The sequence below is a fragment of the Schistocerca piceifrons genome, chromosome 4 (genome assembly GCF_021461385.2).
Source record: "Schistocerca piceifrons isolate TAMUIC-IGC-003096 chromosome 4, iqSchPice1.1, whole genome shotgun sequence".
Classification (NCBI taxonomy): domain Eukaryota; kingdom Metazoa; phylum Arthropoda; class Insecta; order Orthoptera; family Acrididae; genus Schistocerca; species Schistocerca piceifrons.
The window spans coordinates 479,611,565-479,628,539 of record NC_060141.1 but is presented as its reverse complement, the minus strand read 5'-3'; the positions used below and the strand labels follow the sequence as shown (position 1 = coordinate 479,628,539).

At 44.7% G+C, this 16,975-nt stretch overlaps 1 protein-coding gene across 1 annotated transcript in view; it reads left to right on the top strand.

Annotated features, from left to right (window-relative positions):
- Window positions 1–16,975, top strand: part of LOC124795355 — a 192,402-nt gene that overhangs the window by 160,380 nt on the left and 15,047 nt on the right. The window lies entirely within an intron of this gene.

Below are 16,975 nucleotides of genomic sequence, written 5' to 3'. Positions count from 1 at the left end.
TGTTTCCTCAAACAGAACAAATGTACCTTTTGCTCACCTAGCTTAAATTTATCACTCCCGAAAAAGGCACATTTTAACTGGTAATGAGCATTTCAACAAGTGATAACTCACAGACCAAAAAGTGTCTGTGCACGATCTCATTTTAGCGGGTGCTGTTGCGTGAATTTACGAGCGCGACGATCTGATTGGCTAATTTCAATGCTAAATTACTCGGAAACGGCGCAACGTATCGAACTTTGTTTCTCAAAAATTTATTTCTGAGCACAACCTGTCCTGCAACACAGTTACACGCTTTTCAGACTATTTTTGACTACCCTGTGTAACTAAGTGACTACGATACTTGTTTTCCACTTCACTACAAGAATCTGTCATTTCAGATAAGTAACTTGATTTAGACGCTCACTCCCTCTTTACCTCCCCTCATCCCATCTTTTTGAGGTGGTAGAAGAGTCATATTGAGACAGAACTGAGCAGAACTCGAAAGATTCCAGCGACACATGCTACTCTGACATGTTTTCAGCAGCTTTGAAGATTAAGTGTGTTATCGATGCTCAGTATGGTTCTTGGGGCACGTATAATGTTCACTGAACCATTCTGACCCTCTATGGGAGCGATGAGGCCGTATAATATACAGGTGAATCGAAACTACAGGTCTCTTCCGAGCCCATGAATGCTAGCAAATATTTGCCCACGAACCCTTTTATGAATTTTGAGGGAGTGACAATGACAGACGAAGAACGTAAGAATTCCCCACAACAAGCTGTTATTACCGGCCTGCAATGTATTCTCCCAAGGGCGAGTACCAAATTGTAACTCACCTCATCAGCCGAAGAGACCTTCTTACATGCGTCTGGCGTTCAGTAGTGGTATTCCTGCACCAGTCCTAATTTCTATGTCCTGTGACGTGCGGCTGGTAAAACTACTACTGGAGGAAGAGGATTCAGTACGACTTAGCAAGGAAATATTTCTGGATGTTATGGGTGCTAAAATATTATTTTTTTTTAATTATTTAGTCGACGATATGTTTGTGGCATATGCAACTCGCTGTATATCGTTATAGTTTCAACTAACCGATGTTGACACCTGTCATCCAGGTGGTGTTAACCACAGTATCAGCTGCGATTTAACGATAGGTTTAGCGCTCGCTTTGTCTCTTCCCTACTGGTCAATGAAGAGACGAATGGCCTCGCTACTCCATAGACACGTTGGGATTTCCTGTGTTGTCCAACCTAGATGTCGCGTTTTTCACTCAGACGATCAGTAAGGATGCTGATGGGACCTTAGTCATGTGTCACACCCAACCATTTCATTCGCTTGAGCGCTATCTACTGAACATAGCAGCTTCTTCCGGTCCAAATTCTCTACACTTTAAAAGCAGACGTATATTCTTTTTACTCCTTAAATCAGGTGCAAACAATTATTCGACATAAGTGGAGAGTTCAAATACACTTACAGCTTGCTGCTGGCTTTTTTGTGGATCCAAGTCCTTGATGCCCTTGCGATATCACAATTTTTCTCACAACTCGTTTGAGAATTCGCTTTTCTTTCCATAGGGTATTTCCCTTTATCTGTCTTCTTTAATGTAGGTTTAACAACAGAAATTCGTGGAGCTATTGATAAGGACAGCTACTGTATTTTTGTTATGAAGAAAAATTTTATTCGTTTCGAGTCGAAGTAACACTGTAGTTAGTATCTGGTATCGCATTCAGATACATTAAATTCTTCTCCGAAGATGATACTATTCCATTTTTTTTATTGTGACTGTAGGGAATTTTATAGCTAGGTAGAACGAAGCACACCATATTGGAACATCACGTGCCTACTGAATGCAGTAACACAATGCTGAATTATGTAATAGTTGACAAGTGCGGTTGTCAAGTTTACTGAAAAATGTCAAAAGATGTGATGTTAGTAAATAAACTCTCTGTAATTATACATACGCCTTGTGATATCCGTACCGTTACAGTCTGGGCGAAGAATACTTTGGAGATTCGTTCCTCACTAGCAACACCACTTTACGGTATGGGTCAGGTTCAGCACTTTCAGTTGGAGCGAAAACTTCAGAGTTGGGTGCCATCGTGGGGATTACCACAGCGCTCACGTATCTGCCGCAGGAACATTCGTCGAAAAAGTACGCAGATTTTTGCTCTGTATTTACGTATTACACAATGTGGCGGGTTAAAAACAAATCTGCATTGAGCAGTATGGAAGTAAACTAAGAACTTAACATCTGGTTAACATCAAAGATCTTAGAGATGAAGCAGAAGCTAAGTGGCACGAGAACGGAGAGAAGAACCGGCTGTGACTTCGTCGGAAGAACCGTCCAAGCATTCGTCTAAAGATAGTTGGTGAAACGGAAACAAATATCATCATGGACGAATGGAAACTTGAACCACACTCATGGTGAATACGAATTACGTAACTAGAGTACATCATTCAACGAACTTCTGCGCAAGCTTTCAAGAGACGAGCTACGGAATGCTGCCACCTGTGAGCTTAGGAATGCAGCTGGCTCGTTCTTCTGTTCAGATTTCGCGGCGGATAGTCGTGGTGCAACGATTCCCGCAATGTCCGCCAACGCTTCTGGTGAATCAGGCTTCCGCTGCGGTTATCCTTACACGAGAGGGACGGTCCCTGCAGCTGTAGTTCCTGCACCTCAACTAGCTGCTTCCGTCCGGCTGCATTTCAGAAGAATCGCAGCGGGAACGCGTAGGCTCTGCGAACCGGTACAGTCGGAAGTGTACCACATCTCCTACTGACGATCGTTGACGCCCCGTTCGGAAGTCCTTGCCAGATTCCATATGTAACGTCCTGCTTCGTAGCAGCCTGCCTGCTATAAGTGTGGCCCGTTGATCGTGACGTTTCACATGTGGTTGAACACCTCCTGTTTCCTTAAATAACGTAACTATCTGGCGAACGATCCGGACACTTGGATGATGTCGTCCAGGATACCTAGTAGCATACATAGCACACACCCGTTGGGCATTTTGATCACAATAGCCATACATCAACACGATATCGACCATTTCCGCAATTGGTAAACGTTCCATTTTAACACTGGTAATGTATCACGAAGCAAATACCGTCCGCACTGGCGGAATGTTACGTGATACCACGTACTTACACGTTTGTGACTGTTACAGCGCCATCTATCACAAAGCGAAAAAAGTGGTCCAACTAAAGCATTCATATTTCTTTACCTACTACACGACCATGTAATAAAAAATGCGGGTTCCCATTTTAAAAAAAACGCAGTTGATATCCATTTGACCTATGCCAGCGCCACTTAGCGGGCAAACTATAGCGCCATCTGGTTTCCCCCTTCAAGCTAGACGAGTTTCGTTCTTTGTAGTTTTTTTGTTTGACGGTTATTTCACGAGATATTTGGCCCGGTCACGATCAATGAACCACCCTGTAGTTACTCATAATTTTCTATTTTTTTTTTTTTCGCTAGCCAGTGCCTTGGGTTTTATTATAGGCGCAGAATTTCTCCTCTTTCAGCTCATTACTAGGACTGGTTAAAGTACAGCAGTCCTTTTTCTGATAGGGTTGTTGCTGTACAGCACCACTATCGCCAGAAACTTTCATCAGAATAAAAAAAAAAGAAAAAAAAACAGCCGACACTTCGCGTTCAGGGTAATTTAAATGCAAAAATAAAGGAGAACAGCAATCTGATAGTGAACCTGAGACGCTAACGCCGCTATTTGTCCTTAATAAGTAACGTTATTATTATGTGGCACGTCGGTATTTTTCTGTACGAATCAACCTTACATTTACAGGGGACATGCTAATATTTTGTGAATGTTGTACCACAACGATTTCAAGTCAAAAAAGTCATTTGTTTTTATCACCAAGTACAACAGTTCCAAGACGGAAATGAACGTAGGTAATTCCTATTTTGGAAATCGGTTATCGTTAACTGTTTATTATTTATGCTAATACACTCTAAGACGAAAAACGAAGCACTACGAAGGAATTATGCAAGTTTGTCGCAAACTGCTATTCGTACAGGTGTAGACGGAAAATGAAAAACTTTAAACTTTGGCGGCCGATGGATGAACGAGTGGCGCTGTAATAAAATTTCACAGAGCAACTGACACTTATAGCAGCCGGCCGCTGTGGCCGAGCGGTTCTAGGCGCTTCAGTCTGGAACCGCGCGACCGCTACGGTAGCTGGTTCGAATCCTGCCTCGGACATGGATGTATGTGATGTCCTTAGGTTAGTTGGGTTTAAGTAGGTCCATGTTCTAGGGGACTGATGACCTCAGATATTAAGTCCCATAGTGCTCAGAGGCATTTGAATCATTTGACACTTATAGCGAACAGACGACATGTCGAAATCAGGGCATGAAGTCTGCGAATTTCATTCCATGTACTCGGACAGTAATTATGCGTCGAGGACAGGCACTTGAACAATGTACGAGCATTCGGGAGAGGGCGTATTGTTGGGCTGAAAGAAGCCAGTCGGAGTAATCGGTAAATTGCTCGACATTTGAATGTGGGCCATGCCACTATTCGACGCTGTCGGTAGGAATGGTTGAACCATGGCCGAAAACGGCGTCAAGAAGGAAGTGGTCGACCTAGAGAGACGAGGAGGTGAGGACAGAGCAATAAGTTTATAGTGGTGCCGCGCACATTCGGCCTGGAATCTCACTGAATGGAGTAGAATTGCCTTCAGTGATAAGTTCCGCTTCAAACTGAGCCCCGATGACCAACGAAGAAGGGCAACGATATACCAGTATGACTGTCACCCGCCATATGGCCCGCATCCAGGAGATATGGTCCAGGTTGCTATTTCACTTAATAGCAGCACCTCTTTGGTTGTCATCGCGGCATCCTTACAGTACTGCGGTACGTCGACGATATTCTACACCCCGATTGGTTGCCCTTCATGGCAAGCCATCGTGGTCCTACATTTGAACAAGTTAATGTCCGCCCACACACAACGAGAGTTCTTACTGCTTGTCTTCGTGATTTCCAAACCCTACCTTGGCCAGCAAGGACCCCGGGTCTCTCTCCGATTGAGAACGCTTGGAGCATTATGGGCAGGGCTCTCCAATTCGAAACTTTGACGGTCTAACGCTCCAGTTGGACAGAATTTGGCACAATGGCCCTCAGGAGGACATCCAACAATTCTACTAATCAATATCAAGCTGAACAGCTGCTTTCACAGGGGCCAGAGGTGGACTTGACTTGTTCAGTTTGTGAAGTTGTTTCTCTTGATTAAATTATCCACTTTTTCTGAAATTGTGATGTGTTTTTCTGTACTTGTACAACACATCTAACGATTTTCGCCCCATTAGGATAATTCCTCTGTGGTGCATCCTTTTTTTGAGCGGGGAGGAGGGGGGAGTGTATTTTTGACAGCTGAAATTGCTTTCGTTTGCGGTCAGTACCTGCAGCATCTTAATTCACTTCTGCAATTCCGCAGTAATCCATAAACTATTGTTGCAGAGCATCTCAAATGTTCAAATGTGTGTGAGATCTTATGGGACTTAACTGCTAAGGTCATCAGTCCCTAAGCTTACACACTACTTAACCTCAATTACCCTAAGGACAAACACACACACCCATGTCCGAGGGAGGACTCGAACCTCCGCCGGGACCAGCCGCACAGTCCATGACTGCAGCGCCTAAGACCGTTCGGCTAATCTCGCGCTGCCAGTGCATCTCCAATTTCAAAAATTTTTGGTGCGTTGTGATAGATGGTGAGTTAATTGTGCCTGTTTTGTACTAAACAGTTTCTAAGACACACGATTAGTTCGAATTTGTTTTGGTCTATTGTTGGAAGAGGCTTCTTTCGCTACCTGACGAGGACTTTGTTTTCAGAACGACCGAGTTCCTTGGAAGTTTAACCGCGAGGTGAATCGTTAACTAAAAACAGCGTTCCCTGAACTACGTCTGATATTTAACGCAGATGTTTAAGATTGGTTAGATTCAGTTCTCCATTTCTGTCGCCTCCCGTTCCTCTTCTTCGTTCTGACGTGACTGCTGCATGCCAGATCATGGTCGATCTGCTGTTCGAACTCACATATAGGCCTGCCGCTGCAGTTCTTTCTTTCCACAATCCCTTCATTTGCAGTTTTCAGTGACGACTCATGTCTTAATTTGTGTCCAGCCTTTCTCTATCTTCGATTCATTATGTTATGCAGGACGTCCGGATCAGTCCACTGAACCTTCACTAGTCTTCTTTAACACCATATTTTGATGACTTCAGCGTTTCATTACCGCCTTCCCCATTGCCCATGTTTCGCAATCACATAGAGCTGTGCTCCCAGTTAAACTTTTTCATAAATGTTCTTCTGCTCTCAGGGTTTATATGTCTAGATGTTGTTAGCTGTTTCTTTTTCTGAAAGCCCATTCTCCTCATGCAATCCTTGTTACTATGTCTTTCCTTCCTACTTACTCTATCTTCCAGATGGTGAAATCCATGCATTTCCTCTACACTCTTTTGTTCAACATTTCGCCATCCTTCATGTCTACCTCCTGCGCGCACCTTTTCTTTAGTTTCCATTTTGTTTCTGTGATTATAGCTATCAGCTAGCACCCGTTCCATTTCATTAAGCAGACGACTCAATCTCTGCCCGCTTTCTGGCCCCTTGTTGGGCACGGTTTGTGGGCTAAACTAGATCTGCGGTCCAGCAACCATGGCTACATCTACATCTACATACATACTCCGCAATCCACCATACGGTGCGTGGCGGAGGTTACCTCGTACCACAACTAGCATCTTCTCTCCCTGTTCCACTCCCAAACAGAACGAGGGAAAAATGACTGCCTATATGCCTCTGTACGAGCCCTTATCTCTCTTATCTTATCTTTGTGGTCTTTCCGCGAAATATAAGTTGGCTGCAATAAAATTGTACTGCAGTCAGCCTCAAATGCTGGTTCTCTAAATTTCCTCAGTAGCGATTCACGAAAAGAACGCCTCCTTTCCTCTAGAGCCTCCCACCCGAGTTCCTGAAGCATTTCCGTAACACTCACGTGATGATCAAATCTACCAGTAACAAATATAGCAGCCCGCCTCTGAATTGCTTCTATGTCCTCCCTCAATCCGACCTGATAGGGATCCCAACCGCTCGAGCAGTACTCAAGAATAGATGGCACCAGCGTTCTATAAGCGGTCTCCTTTACAGATGAACCACATCTTCCCAAAATTCTACCAATGAACCGAAGACGACCATCCGCCTACCCCACAACTGCCATTACATGCTTGTCCCACTTCTTATCGCTCTGCAATATTACGCCCAAATATTTAATCGACGTGACTGTGTCAAGCGCTACACTACTAATGGAGTATTCAAACATTACAGGATTCTTTTGCCTATTCATCCGCATTAATTTACGTTTATCTATATTGAGAGTTAGCTGCCATTCTTTACATGGCTGTAAACGTACTACCGATTTTATTAGTACCCCGATTAATGTTTCGACTTTTTGAATGACAACTGAGTTATAGTGATCACTACCTCAGGAGATAGGAAATTCCCCTCTACTCCCAGTCGATGCAAGAAAGCTGTAGCATTATGAGACGGTTATGAACGGATGATAAGCCGCGAAAGCGTAAACGTGTGCTTGTGACTACTATTGGTCAGCAAGCACGCGACACTTGGCGGTGTACCGTGAGTCTGTCTGGGAGCTGTTGGTGGGAAGGTGGCGCCCGGCTGGAGCATTGGCCCTCGACGGCCTCGTGACGTAAGCAGAGCGCGACGCGCCGCCCCTGCTGCCTGCTTGCCAGTGCTCTGTCACCACGTTACGCTACGTCTACGTCTGCACACTGAAACTAGGCGCATAACAAGACACTCTTTAGTCAAAACTACGTAGGTTTCTGCGACCGGTCTCATGATGATTAAAATTCTTCTGGGTGTTGTACCACGTCATCGTATAAAATACTATATTTGTAAACTTAAAACCAACGTTTCGACCTTATTGCAATGACCTTCCTCAGGGAAAGAGGAAGGCTGTTGCAATAAGGCTAAGTGTATAATTATAGTACACTACTGGCCATTAAAATTGCTACACCAAGAAGAAATGCAGATGATAAACGCGTATTCATTGGACAAATATATTATACTAGAACTGACATGTGATTACATTTTCAAGCAATTTGGGTGCATAGATCCTGAGAAATCAGTACCCAGAACAACCACGTCTGCCCGTAATAACGGCCTTGATACGCCTGGGCATTGACTCAAACAGAGCTTGGATGGCGTGTACAGGTACAGCTGCCCATGCAGCTTCAACACGATACCACAGTTCATCAAGAGTAGTGACTGGCGAATTGTGACGGGCCAGTTGCTCGGCCACCATTGACCAGACGTCTTCAATTGGTGAGAGATCTGGAGAATATGCTGGCCAGGGCAGCAGTCGAACATTTTCTGTATCCAGAAAGGTCCGCACAGGACCTGCAACATGCGGTCGTGCATTATCCTGCTGATATGTAGGGTTTCGCAAGGATCGAATGAAGGGTAGAGCTACGGGTCGTAACACATCTGAAATGTAACGTCCACTGTTCAAAGTGCCGTCAATGCGAACAAGAGGTGACCGAGACGTGTAACCCGTCGCACCCCATACCATCACGCCAGGTGATAGGCTAGTATGGCGATGACGAATACACGCTTCCGATGTGCGTTCACCGCGATGTCGCCAAACACGGATGCGACCATCATGATGCTGTAAACACAACCTGGATTCATCCGAAAAAATGACCTTTTGCCATTCGTGCACCCAGGTTCGTCGTTGCGTACACCATTGCAGGCGCTCCTGTCTGATGCAACGTCAAGGGTAGCCGCAGCCATGGTGTCCGAGCTGACAGTCCATGCTGCTGCAAACGTTGTCGAACTGTTCGTGCAGATGGTTGTTGTCTTGCAAACGTCCCCATCTGTTGACTTAGGGATCGAGACGTGGCTGCACGATCCGTTACAGCCATGCGGTTAAGATGCCTGTCATCTCGACTGCTAGTGATACGAGGCCGTTGGGATCCAGCACGGCGTTCCGTATTACCCTCCTGAACCCACCGATTCCATATTCTGCTAACAGTCATTTGATCTCGACCAACGCGAGCGGCAATGTCGCGATACGATGGACCACAATCACGATAGGCTGCAATCCGACCTTTATCAAAGTCGGAAACGTGATGGTACGCAATTCTCCTCCTTACACGAGGCATCACAACAACGTTTCACCAGGCAACGCCGGTCAACTGTTGTTTGTGTATGAGAAATCGCTTGGAAACTTTCCTCATGTCAGCACGTTGTAGGTGTCACCACCGGCGCCATCCTTGTGTGAATGCTCTGAAAAGCTAATCATTTGCATATCACAGCATCTTCTTCCAGTCGGTTAAATTTCGCGTCTGTAGCACGTCATCTTCGTGGTGTAGCAATTTTAATGGCCAGTAGTGTATTTTATACAATGACGCTGTACGACACCCAGAAGCATTTTTGCCATCAAGAAACTACTTGGTCTGACACGGAAGGACAAAATTTTTAAGTACAAATTTGTCATACAAGATGTACAACTTTGCTTCCGCCGTTTTTTCCTCAACATTTGAGGCTTTAATGAAACAAATTCGTTACACATGTATCATTCAAAGTATTTTCCATCGCTGGACACTACTTTCTCCCATCTTTCGGGAAGTGTACGAATCCCGCATCGAAAAAATTGTTCATCTTTTGAAGCGATCCATGAATCGATCCAATTTGTGACTTCTTCATGAGATCGGAAGTGTTGGTCAGCCAGGCCATGCGCCATTGATCTAAACAGGTGATAGTCAGAGGGAGCAATGTCTGGAGAATACGGCGGGTGGGGTAGGACTTCCCATTTTAACGTTTCCAAGTACGTTTTGACCTCGTTTGCAACGTGGGGTCGAGCGTTGACGCGCTGCAAAATCACTGTATCGTGTCTCTCGCTGTATTGCAGCCGTTTGTCTTTTAATGCTCTGCTCAAACGCATTAATTGCGTTCGACAACGAGCACCTGTGATTGTTTCTCTTGGTTTTAACACCTCATAGTATACGACGCCGAGCTGGTCCCACCAATGCAGAGCATGATCTTGGAGCCGAAATATTCGGTTTGGCCGTAGACGTGGAAGCATGGCCGGGATATCCCCATGATTTTTTGAGTTTAGGGTTATCGTAATGAACCCATTTTTCGTCCCCAGTCACAATGCGATGCAGAAATCATTCCGTTTTTGCCTCTGAAGCAGATGTTCACAAACACATAAACGCCGTTCAACGTCTCTTGGTTTCAGCTCACGCGGCACCCTAGTTCCTTCTTTCTGTATCATGCCCATAGCCTTGAGACGTTTTGAAATGGCTTGCTGTGTCACTCCTACTAATCGTGCCAATTCTTCTTGAGTTTGACGCGGGTCTTCACTCAGCAATGTCTCCAATTCTGCTTCTTCGAAAACATTCTCTCTTCCACCACTATGCCGGTCTACGATGTTAAAACCACCGTTCTTGAAGCGTTGAAACCACTCACGACACGTTCTTTCACTAATAGCATCCTTACCATACGTACTTGAGAGCATTCGATGAGACTCAGCCGCTGTTTTCTTCATATTGAAACAAAACAGTAACACTTCCCGCAAATGACGAGAATTAGGCTCGTAAACTGACATTTTCAACCAAGAACAACTTTATGATGCAGACACAAATCGACTAATGTTTGAATGAGGCTATGTTGACCGAGGTCCAAACTAACTGTCTGACGTCTGCAATCTGTTTCTTTCGACCGCTACTTACCGTTGTCGCCACCTATCGGCAAACGGCGGAAGCAAAGTTGTACACCTTGTAGTTTTCTATGTACTTCCATTTTCAGCTGTGTGCACGTAATCAAAACATTTTTGTTTTTTGTTTTTTGCGAGTGAGTAATCACTGCCTAAGCGTCCAAATTTAGATTTTCTATCGTTTCCCTATATCACGAATGGCAGTGCCAAGGCAGTTCAGATTTCTTATCTTCCCCGGGTTCATTCCATGCTTACACTCTGCCTATAATGATCTTGTCATTGATATAGTGTCAACATCTTGTTTTCACTTTTAATATTTTTCTCTTCCTTTCCTCTCCCACCACTTCCGTTCAGGCGCTAGGTGTCGAAAGCGGTGTCAGATGTCAAGAATTTTCCTTTATTTGACTCGACTGCACGAGTGTCTTCAGTAATAAAGAACAAATGTATTAAAACTTCACGCATGCTGCGGCAATTTTTCGCGCATCTCAGTGTCTATAACGTCATATCTCTTAAACTGTGTGTCGTTCAATGACGCATTTGTGCAGGTACACTCAGCGCCATAAGTGTATGCTGTCTCCAGAGGAGTAACAAATTTATACGCCAAACATCATGCGCTAGTTGTTCACACAGTTCAGTGTTTATGACGTCATATCTCCTGATCTATGTATCATACAATGACGTAACTGTGTAGGTACATTCTGCGGCATATGTAGATACTCTATGCAAAATATCTTGAGAATAGACTTGGTAGAAAGGAAGTAATAAATTTAAACATCGTGCATAATTCGGCAGTTTTTGAAGCATTTCGGTGTTTACGACGTCATATCTTCTGACCTGTCTGGTACCATGATATACTCCTTACTTCTGTAGGTGCATTTGCCCATTTGCCGGGGTATTTGGATACTGTCTGCGAAATTTATTGAGATTATAGTTAGTAACACAGAAGTAATAGATTTAAACGTCGTGCATGATGCGGCAGTTTTTCAAGCGTCTCATTTTTATGACGTCATATCTTGTGAACTATGTTAGGTTCTTCTTACCCTCACAGGCATTGTTGACTGACAGTAAAGCATATATGTATCAAGTTTGATTGAAATCAGTCCAATGGTTTAGGAGGAGAAGTGAAGCACACACACACACACACACACACACACACACACACACACACACATACATTTTTACAATATGTACGTATTTTAACTGAAACTTTGCATGTTCACTCGATTATCTTTCACAATTCGAGAGCTTATACGCAAAATTCATAATTCGAGAGCTTAAGACCAAAAGATCGCAAAAAATTCGCTCGCTTAACCAGTAATATAGATTCGAAGAACATGTTTACTTGAAGGTGAAGTATTTTTTTTTTTTTTTTTTTTTTTTTTTGTGGGAGGGGACTAATGCAAGCGTGACCAACTAAAACCTTTCGCGTGCTGTTACATAGAAAAGCCGTATAAAGAATCAAGCTGGCAGAATCACTTTCCTGTGAGAGTCTGTGACTCACTACCTCAGGAATTCTACGTCACACATCCTACCGCAGCTTCCTGTACAATTCGTGATTTCAGGCGCTGTCGCGCGTGCGGGTCAGCTGTGCCCGGCCACTTCTGCGATACTGGCCCGGATGTTTTGCAAACTACGGTCTGGTTCCTGTTCGTTACACGCAGCGGAGTTGCAAATACTACGAAATGAAAGCTATCAGGTGCGAAGCCGGATGTTTTTTCCATCCGTGTGGAAACGAAGAAAAAGCTTGGGAGCTTGTTCACGAAACACGATTTTGCAGTAACATATACTGGAACGAAAAACAAATTTTAACACTGATAGTTTAAAAAGGAATGCCATCTTGACAACTATGTACTATAACGACCCAGGAGATGAGGATATGGAATCTTTTGTATCTTGTTAAGACCTGTATGAATGAAACAGTTAACGAGATCTGAAGATGACACAGCATTCATAACTGAAAATGGGGATGAGGCAAAATTCGTGGTGTACTCATCGAAACTACTTTCAGAGTCCGTTACAACGCGAAATTAAGTAAAATAAAGGCGAACTGTGGGATGCTCCATTTGGAAAAGACACGAACCTTTTCCTCTGCCCAGTCCCTGCTCCATCTCTACTATTAATGACCTTATTGTTGTTAAGGCCTGTTCTACCTTACCTCCTTTGAAGGCATAAAGGAGAAGAAGGATGGAAGGGTGACAGAAAGTCCTCTTATGCAGGGTGGTTTTCTTAAATGGGAACAAAATGTATGGAACGTTCTCTATGGGGATAGTGAGTAAAACCGGTCATATGGATATATGGCCCGAAATGCGTTTCATGGGAGTTACACAGACCTGAAATTGGAGATAAAAGATCTTTGACAGTGACTCTGGTATCAGTACAAGGCAGGTGGCCCGCGGGCGGGGGAGGGGGGGGGGGGGGGAGTTAAGCCAGACGACTGTGTGGAACATTTTGCAGAACAGCTGTCACTGTCCGTATCACTTGGCCTTATTACATACGGACCTGCCTCGGCGGCAATGGTTTAGTCGCTGGTTCGTCGCATAGTCCACCATGATGCTGGAGGATACCACAGATATTGCCAACCGTCACATCACCCACTTGCGGGATACGGAGAATACCCATGGTAGGGTTACAGCAAACCATCAACACCTTGTCGGCTTCAATATTTGGTTGGGGATAATGGGGGGGGGGGGGGGAGGCGATTTGAGGGACTAGTCATCCTTCTACAACGCCTCGCAGGCGAGGCATGCCTGCAATTCCTGCGAGTGAGCCTTTCTCCCCTGCTGGAAGACGTGCCTTTGGGATGCGAAGGGTAGTGTGGCCACTATGTGACGGTGCTCCAGCACTCTGCCCTATGGAGCCTGGGCTGAAACGCTAGTACAGTCAGAACATTCCCACTTGCCTGGTATGCTCTGTGTGCTTTCTATTGTTTTCACCTTCAAGTGGATATACCTCCTCTGGAACGCATTTCCAAACACATATGGTCTGTTTTGCTACTTATTCCTCTCAGGGATCGTTTCCTACAGTTTGTCCACATTTAGCAAACTCACCCATGTCAATACATCATAAACCTAAAGAGATGACATTCAGGGCCTCTGCGGAACCGATAGCTTACGACTATAGTTTCTGCAAGTCTGCTGCTAGTCACTTTCTTCAGCTAGACGCATCTAACTTACTACTAGATGTTTGCGACTGTTGTAACATAAATTTGAATAATGTAATCTTCTTACTAGAGAAGTTTATTTGCCCACATCGCAACAGATACACCTATAGCCAACTACGTTCGGCGAGTTAAATTGGCATCTTCAGATCGTCTACATACATACATCACTGTGCTATGTAGTGCACGGTCATGTAGTAACGGACATACCTGGAAACAAGTCTTTGATGAACGGCTAAATAACCGTGTACCACGTAGAGTGCCACAATGGTCTGTGTATATAGAAGTATATAGACGGTAATTTAACTTGCCGAAACTAGAAAGAAGATTACATTATTCAAATTCAGAGCTCGATCTCCTGCCGACATTGTCAGGTAACTCCGTCGGAACAGGCTATGGAAGGCCCAACGGCACCGACCGGCCGCCGTTTCGTCTTCAGCCCACAGGCCTCACTGGATGCGGATGTAGAGGGGCATGTGGTCAGCACACCGCTCTCACGGCCGTATGTCAGTTTCCGAGACCAGAGCCGCTACTTCTCAGTCACTTAGCTCCTCAGTTTGCCTCACAAGGGCTGAGTGCACCCCGCTTGCGAACAGCACTCGGCAGACCGGATGGTCACCCATCCAGGTGCTAGCCCAGCCCGACAGCGCTTAACTTCGGCGATCTGTCAGGATCATTGCCGTTAGCATTGTCAGATAACCATAACATAAATTTGTCTGGCTACATGTCACCATCTTCAGTTTTATTTTCATTACAGTCCACTTTCTGCATTCAAATTTCTTCCCTGATCCATTCGTTTGTTTTTCTGCCCCACTGGCAGTTCCCAACACGTACCTTAAGATCGCTCCCAAAGCAACCTCAGGTCCTGAATTGTTTTTGGATTAAAAGTTTCGTCTCAAGCCGAAACTGGTGACGTATAATAACTGTGAACTGTCTGTTTGAGCCCTATCGAAAGCTTACTTTTGAAACCACAATTTCGATTACTAAAAGCACCCCAGACCGCTTTCGCTCTTTTGTTTATTTCTTTTGATTTCCACCCGGTAGTTGTCGTGAAATGTTTTAAATACGAAAGCGCATCAATAGGTTTCCTGACTCTGCTACAAATTTCCACAGTTTCCATTTCAGTATTTTGGTTATTCGTTAATTTGGTCCTGTGAATGATTTTCAGGCCTAGAAGTAGATATTCTGTTGGCTACGTGCGAATATGTAATTGAGATTTCTATCGAGTCTCCATTTTCGGAAGAAGATTGTGTAAGATTTGATCGCCTTCCCGCTCCTGAAGGTCAGATTATTTGTAGTAACTGCTCAGTCATTTGTAGCCTTGTGACAAGCTACTACTCTAAAGCTCGTATTGTGCTACCAAAAAAAAAAGACAATAGTTGGAGAAAGTACGTTTTGTACAAAAAGCAACGAGCACAAATCAGCAACGCGGAGGATACTTTCGAATGGTGCCGCGATTGTCCGACGGCTGCTGCTGCAAAGCCTTTTTCTCGACTGTCGAGACGGCGGCGAAGGCCGGTGCAGATCTGTCCCGTTTGTCACGCAAAGCGAGAACGAGGTCGCCCCAGCGCAAACGGTGCCGCGCCGTGCTGAGCTGTCGCGCTTCTCTATCTCGGCGGTGGGCGGGCGGACGTCCGCCGCTGCCGGCGCGCCAGACGGCGTGGAGCCGGCGGGCCTCACAGCTTCCGCCGTCGCGGCGATTAATCACCCCGCTGCTCCCTGCAATCAACACACTCTGGGCGCCAGAAACATACTAGGGCAATGGTCAAGAGCCAATACTACATTGTGGGGCGGCAGCTCGGGCCACATACGTACCGGCGTTACTAATTGGTTGTTGATGTTGTGGTCTTCAGTCCTGAGACTGGTTTGATGCAGCTCTCCATGCTACTCTATCCTGTGCAAGCTCCTTCATCTCTCAGTACCTACTGCAGCCTACATCCTTATGAATCTACTTAGTGTATTCATCTCTTAGTCTCCCTCTACGATTTTTACCCTCCACGCTGCCCTCCAGGACTAAATTGGTGATCCCTTGATGCCTCAGAACGTGTCCTGCCAACCGGTCCCTTCTTCGTGTCAAGTTGTGCCACAAACTCCTCTTCTCCCCAATTCTATTCAATACCTCCTCATTAGTTATGTGATCTACCCATCTAAACTCCAGCATTCTTCTGTAGCACCACATTTCGAAAGTTTCTATTCTCTTCTTGTCCAAACTATTTATCGTCCATGTTTCACTCCCATACATGGCTACACTCCACACAAATACTTTCAGAAACGACGTCCTGACACTTAAATCTATACTCCATGTTAACAAATTTCTCTTCTTCAGAAACGCTTTCCTTGCCATTGCCAGTCTACATTTTATATCCTCTCTACTTCGACCATCATCAGTTATTTTGCTCCCCAAATAGCAAAACTCCTTTACTACTTTAAGTGTATCGTTTCCTAATCTAATTCCCTCAGCATCACCTGACTTAATTCGACTACATCTCATTATCCTCGTTTTGCTTTTGTTGATGTTCATATTATATCCTCCTTTCAAGACACTGTCCATGCCGTTCAACTGCTCTTCCAACTCCTTTGCTGTCTCTGACAGAATTACAATGTCATCGGCGAACCTCAAAGTTTTTATTTCTTCTAGATGGATTTTAATACCTACTCCGAATTTTTCTTTTTTTTCCTTTACTGCTTGCTCAATATACAGATTGAATAACATCGGGGAGAGACTACAACCCTGTCTCACTCCCTTCCCAACCACTGCTTCCCTTTCATGCCCCTCGACTCTGATAACTGCCATCTGGTTTCTGTACAAACAGTAAATAGCCTTTCGCTCCCTGTATATTACCCCTGCCACGTTTAGAATGTGAAAGAGAATATTCCAGTCAACATTGTCAAAAGCTTTTTCTAAGTCTACAAATGTTAGAAACGTAGGTTTGCCTTTCCTTAATCTGGCTTCTAAGATAAGTCGTAAGGTCGGTATTGCCTAACGTGTTCTAACATTTCTACGGAATCCAAACTGATCTTCTCCGAGGTTGGCTTCTACCAGTTTTTCCATTCGTCTGTAAAGAATTCGCGTTAGTATTTGCAGCTGTGACTT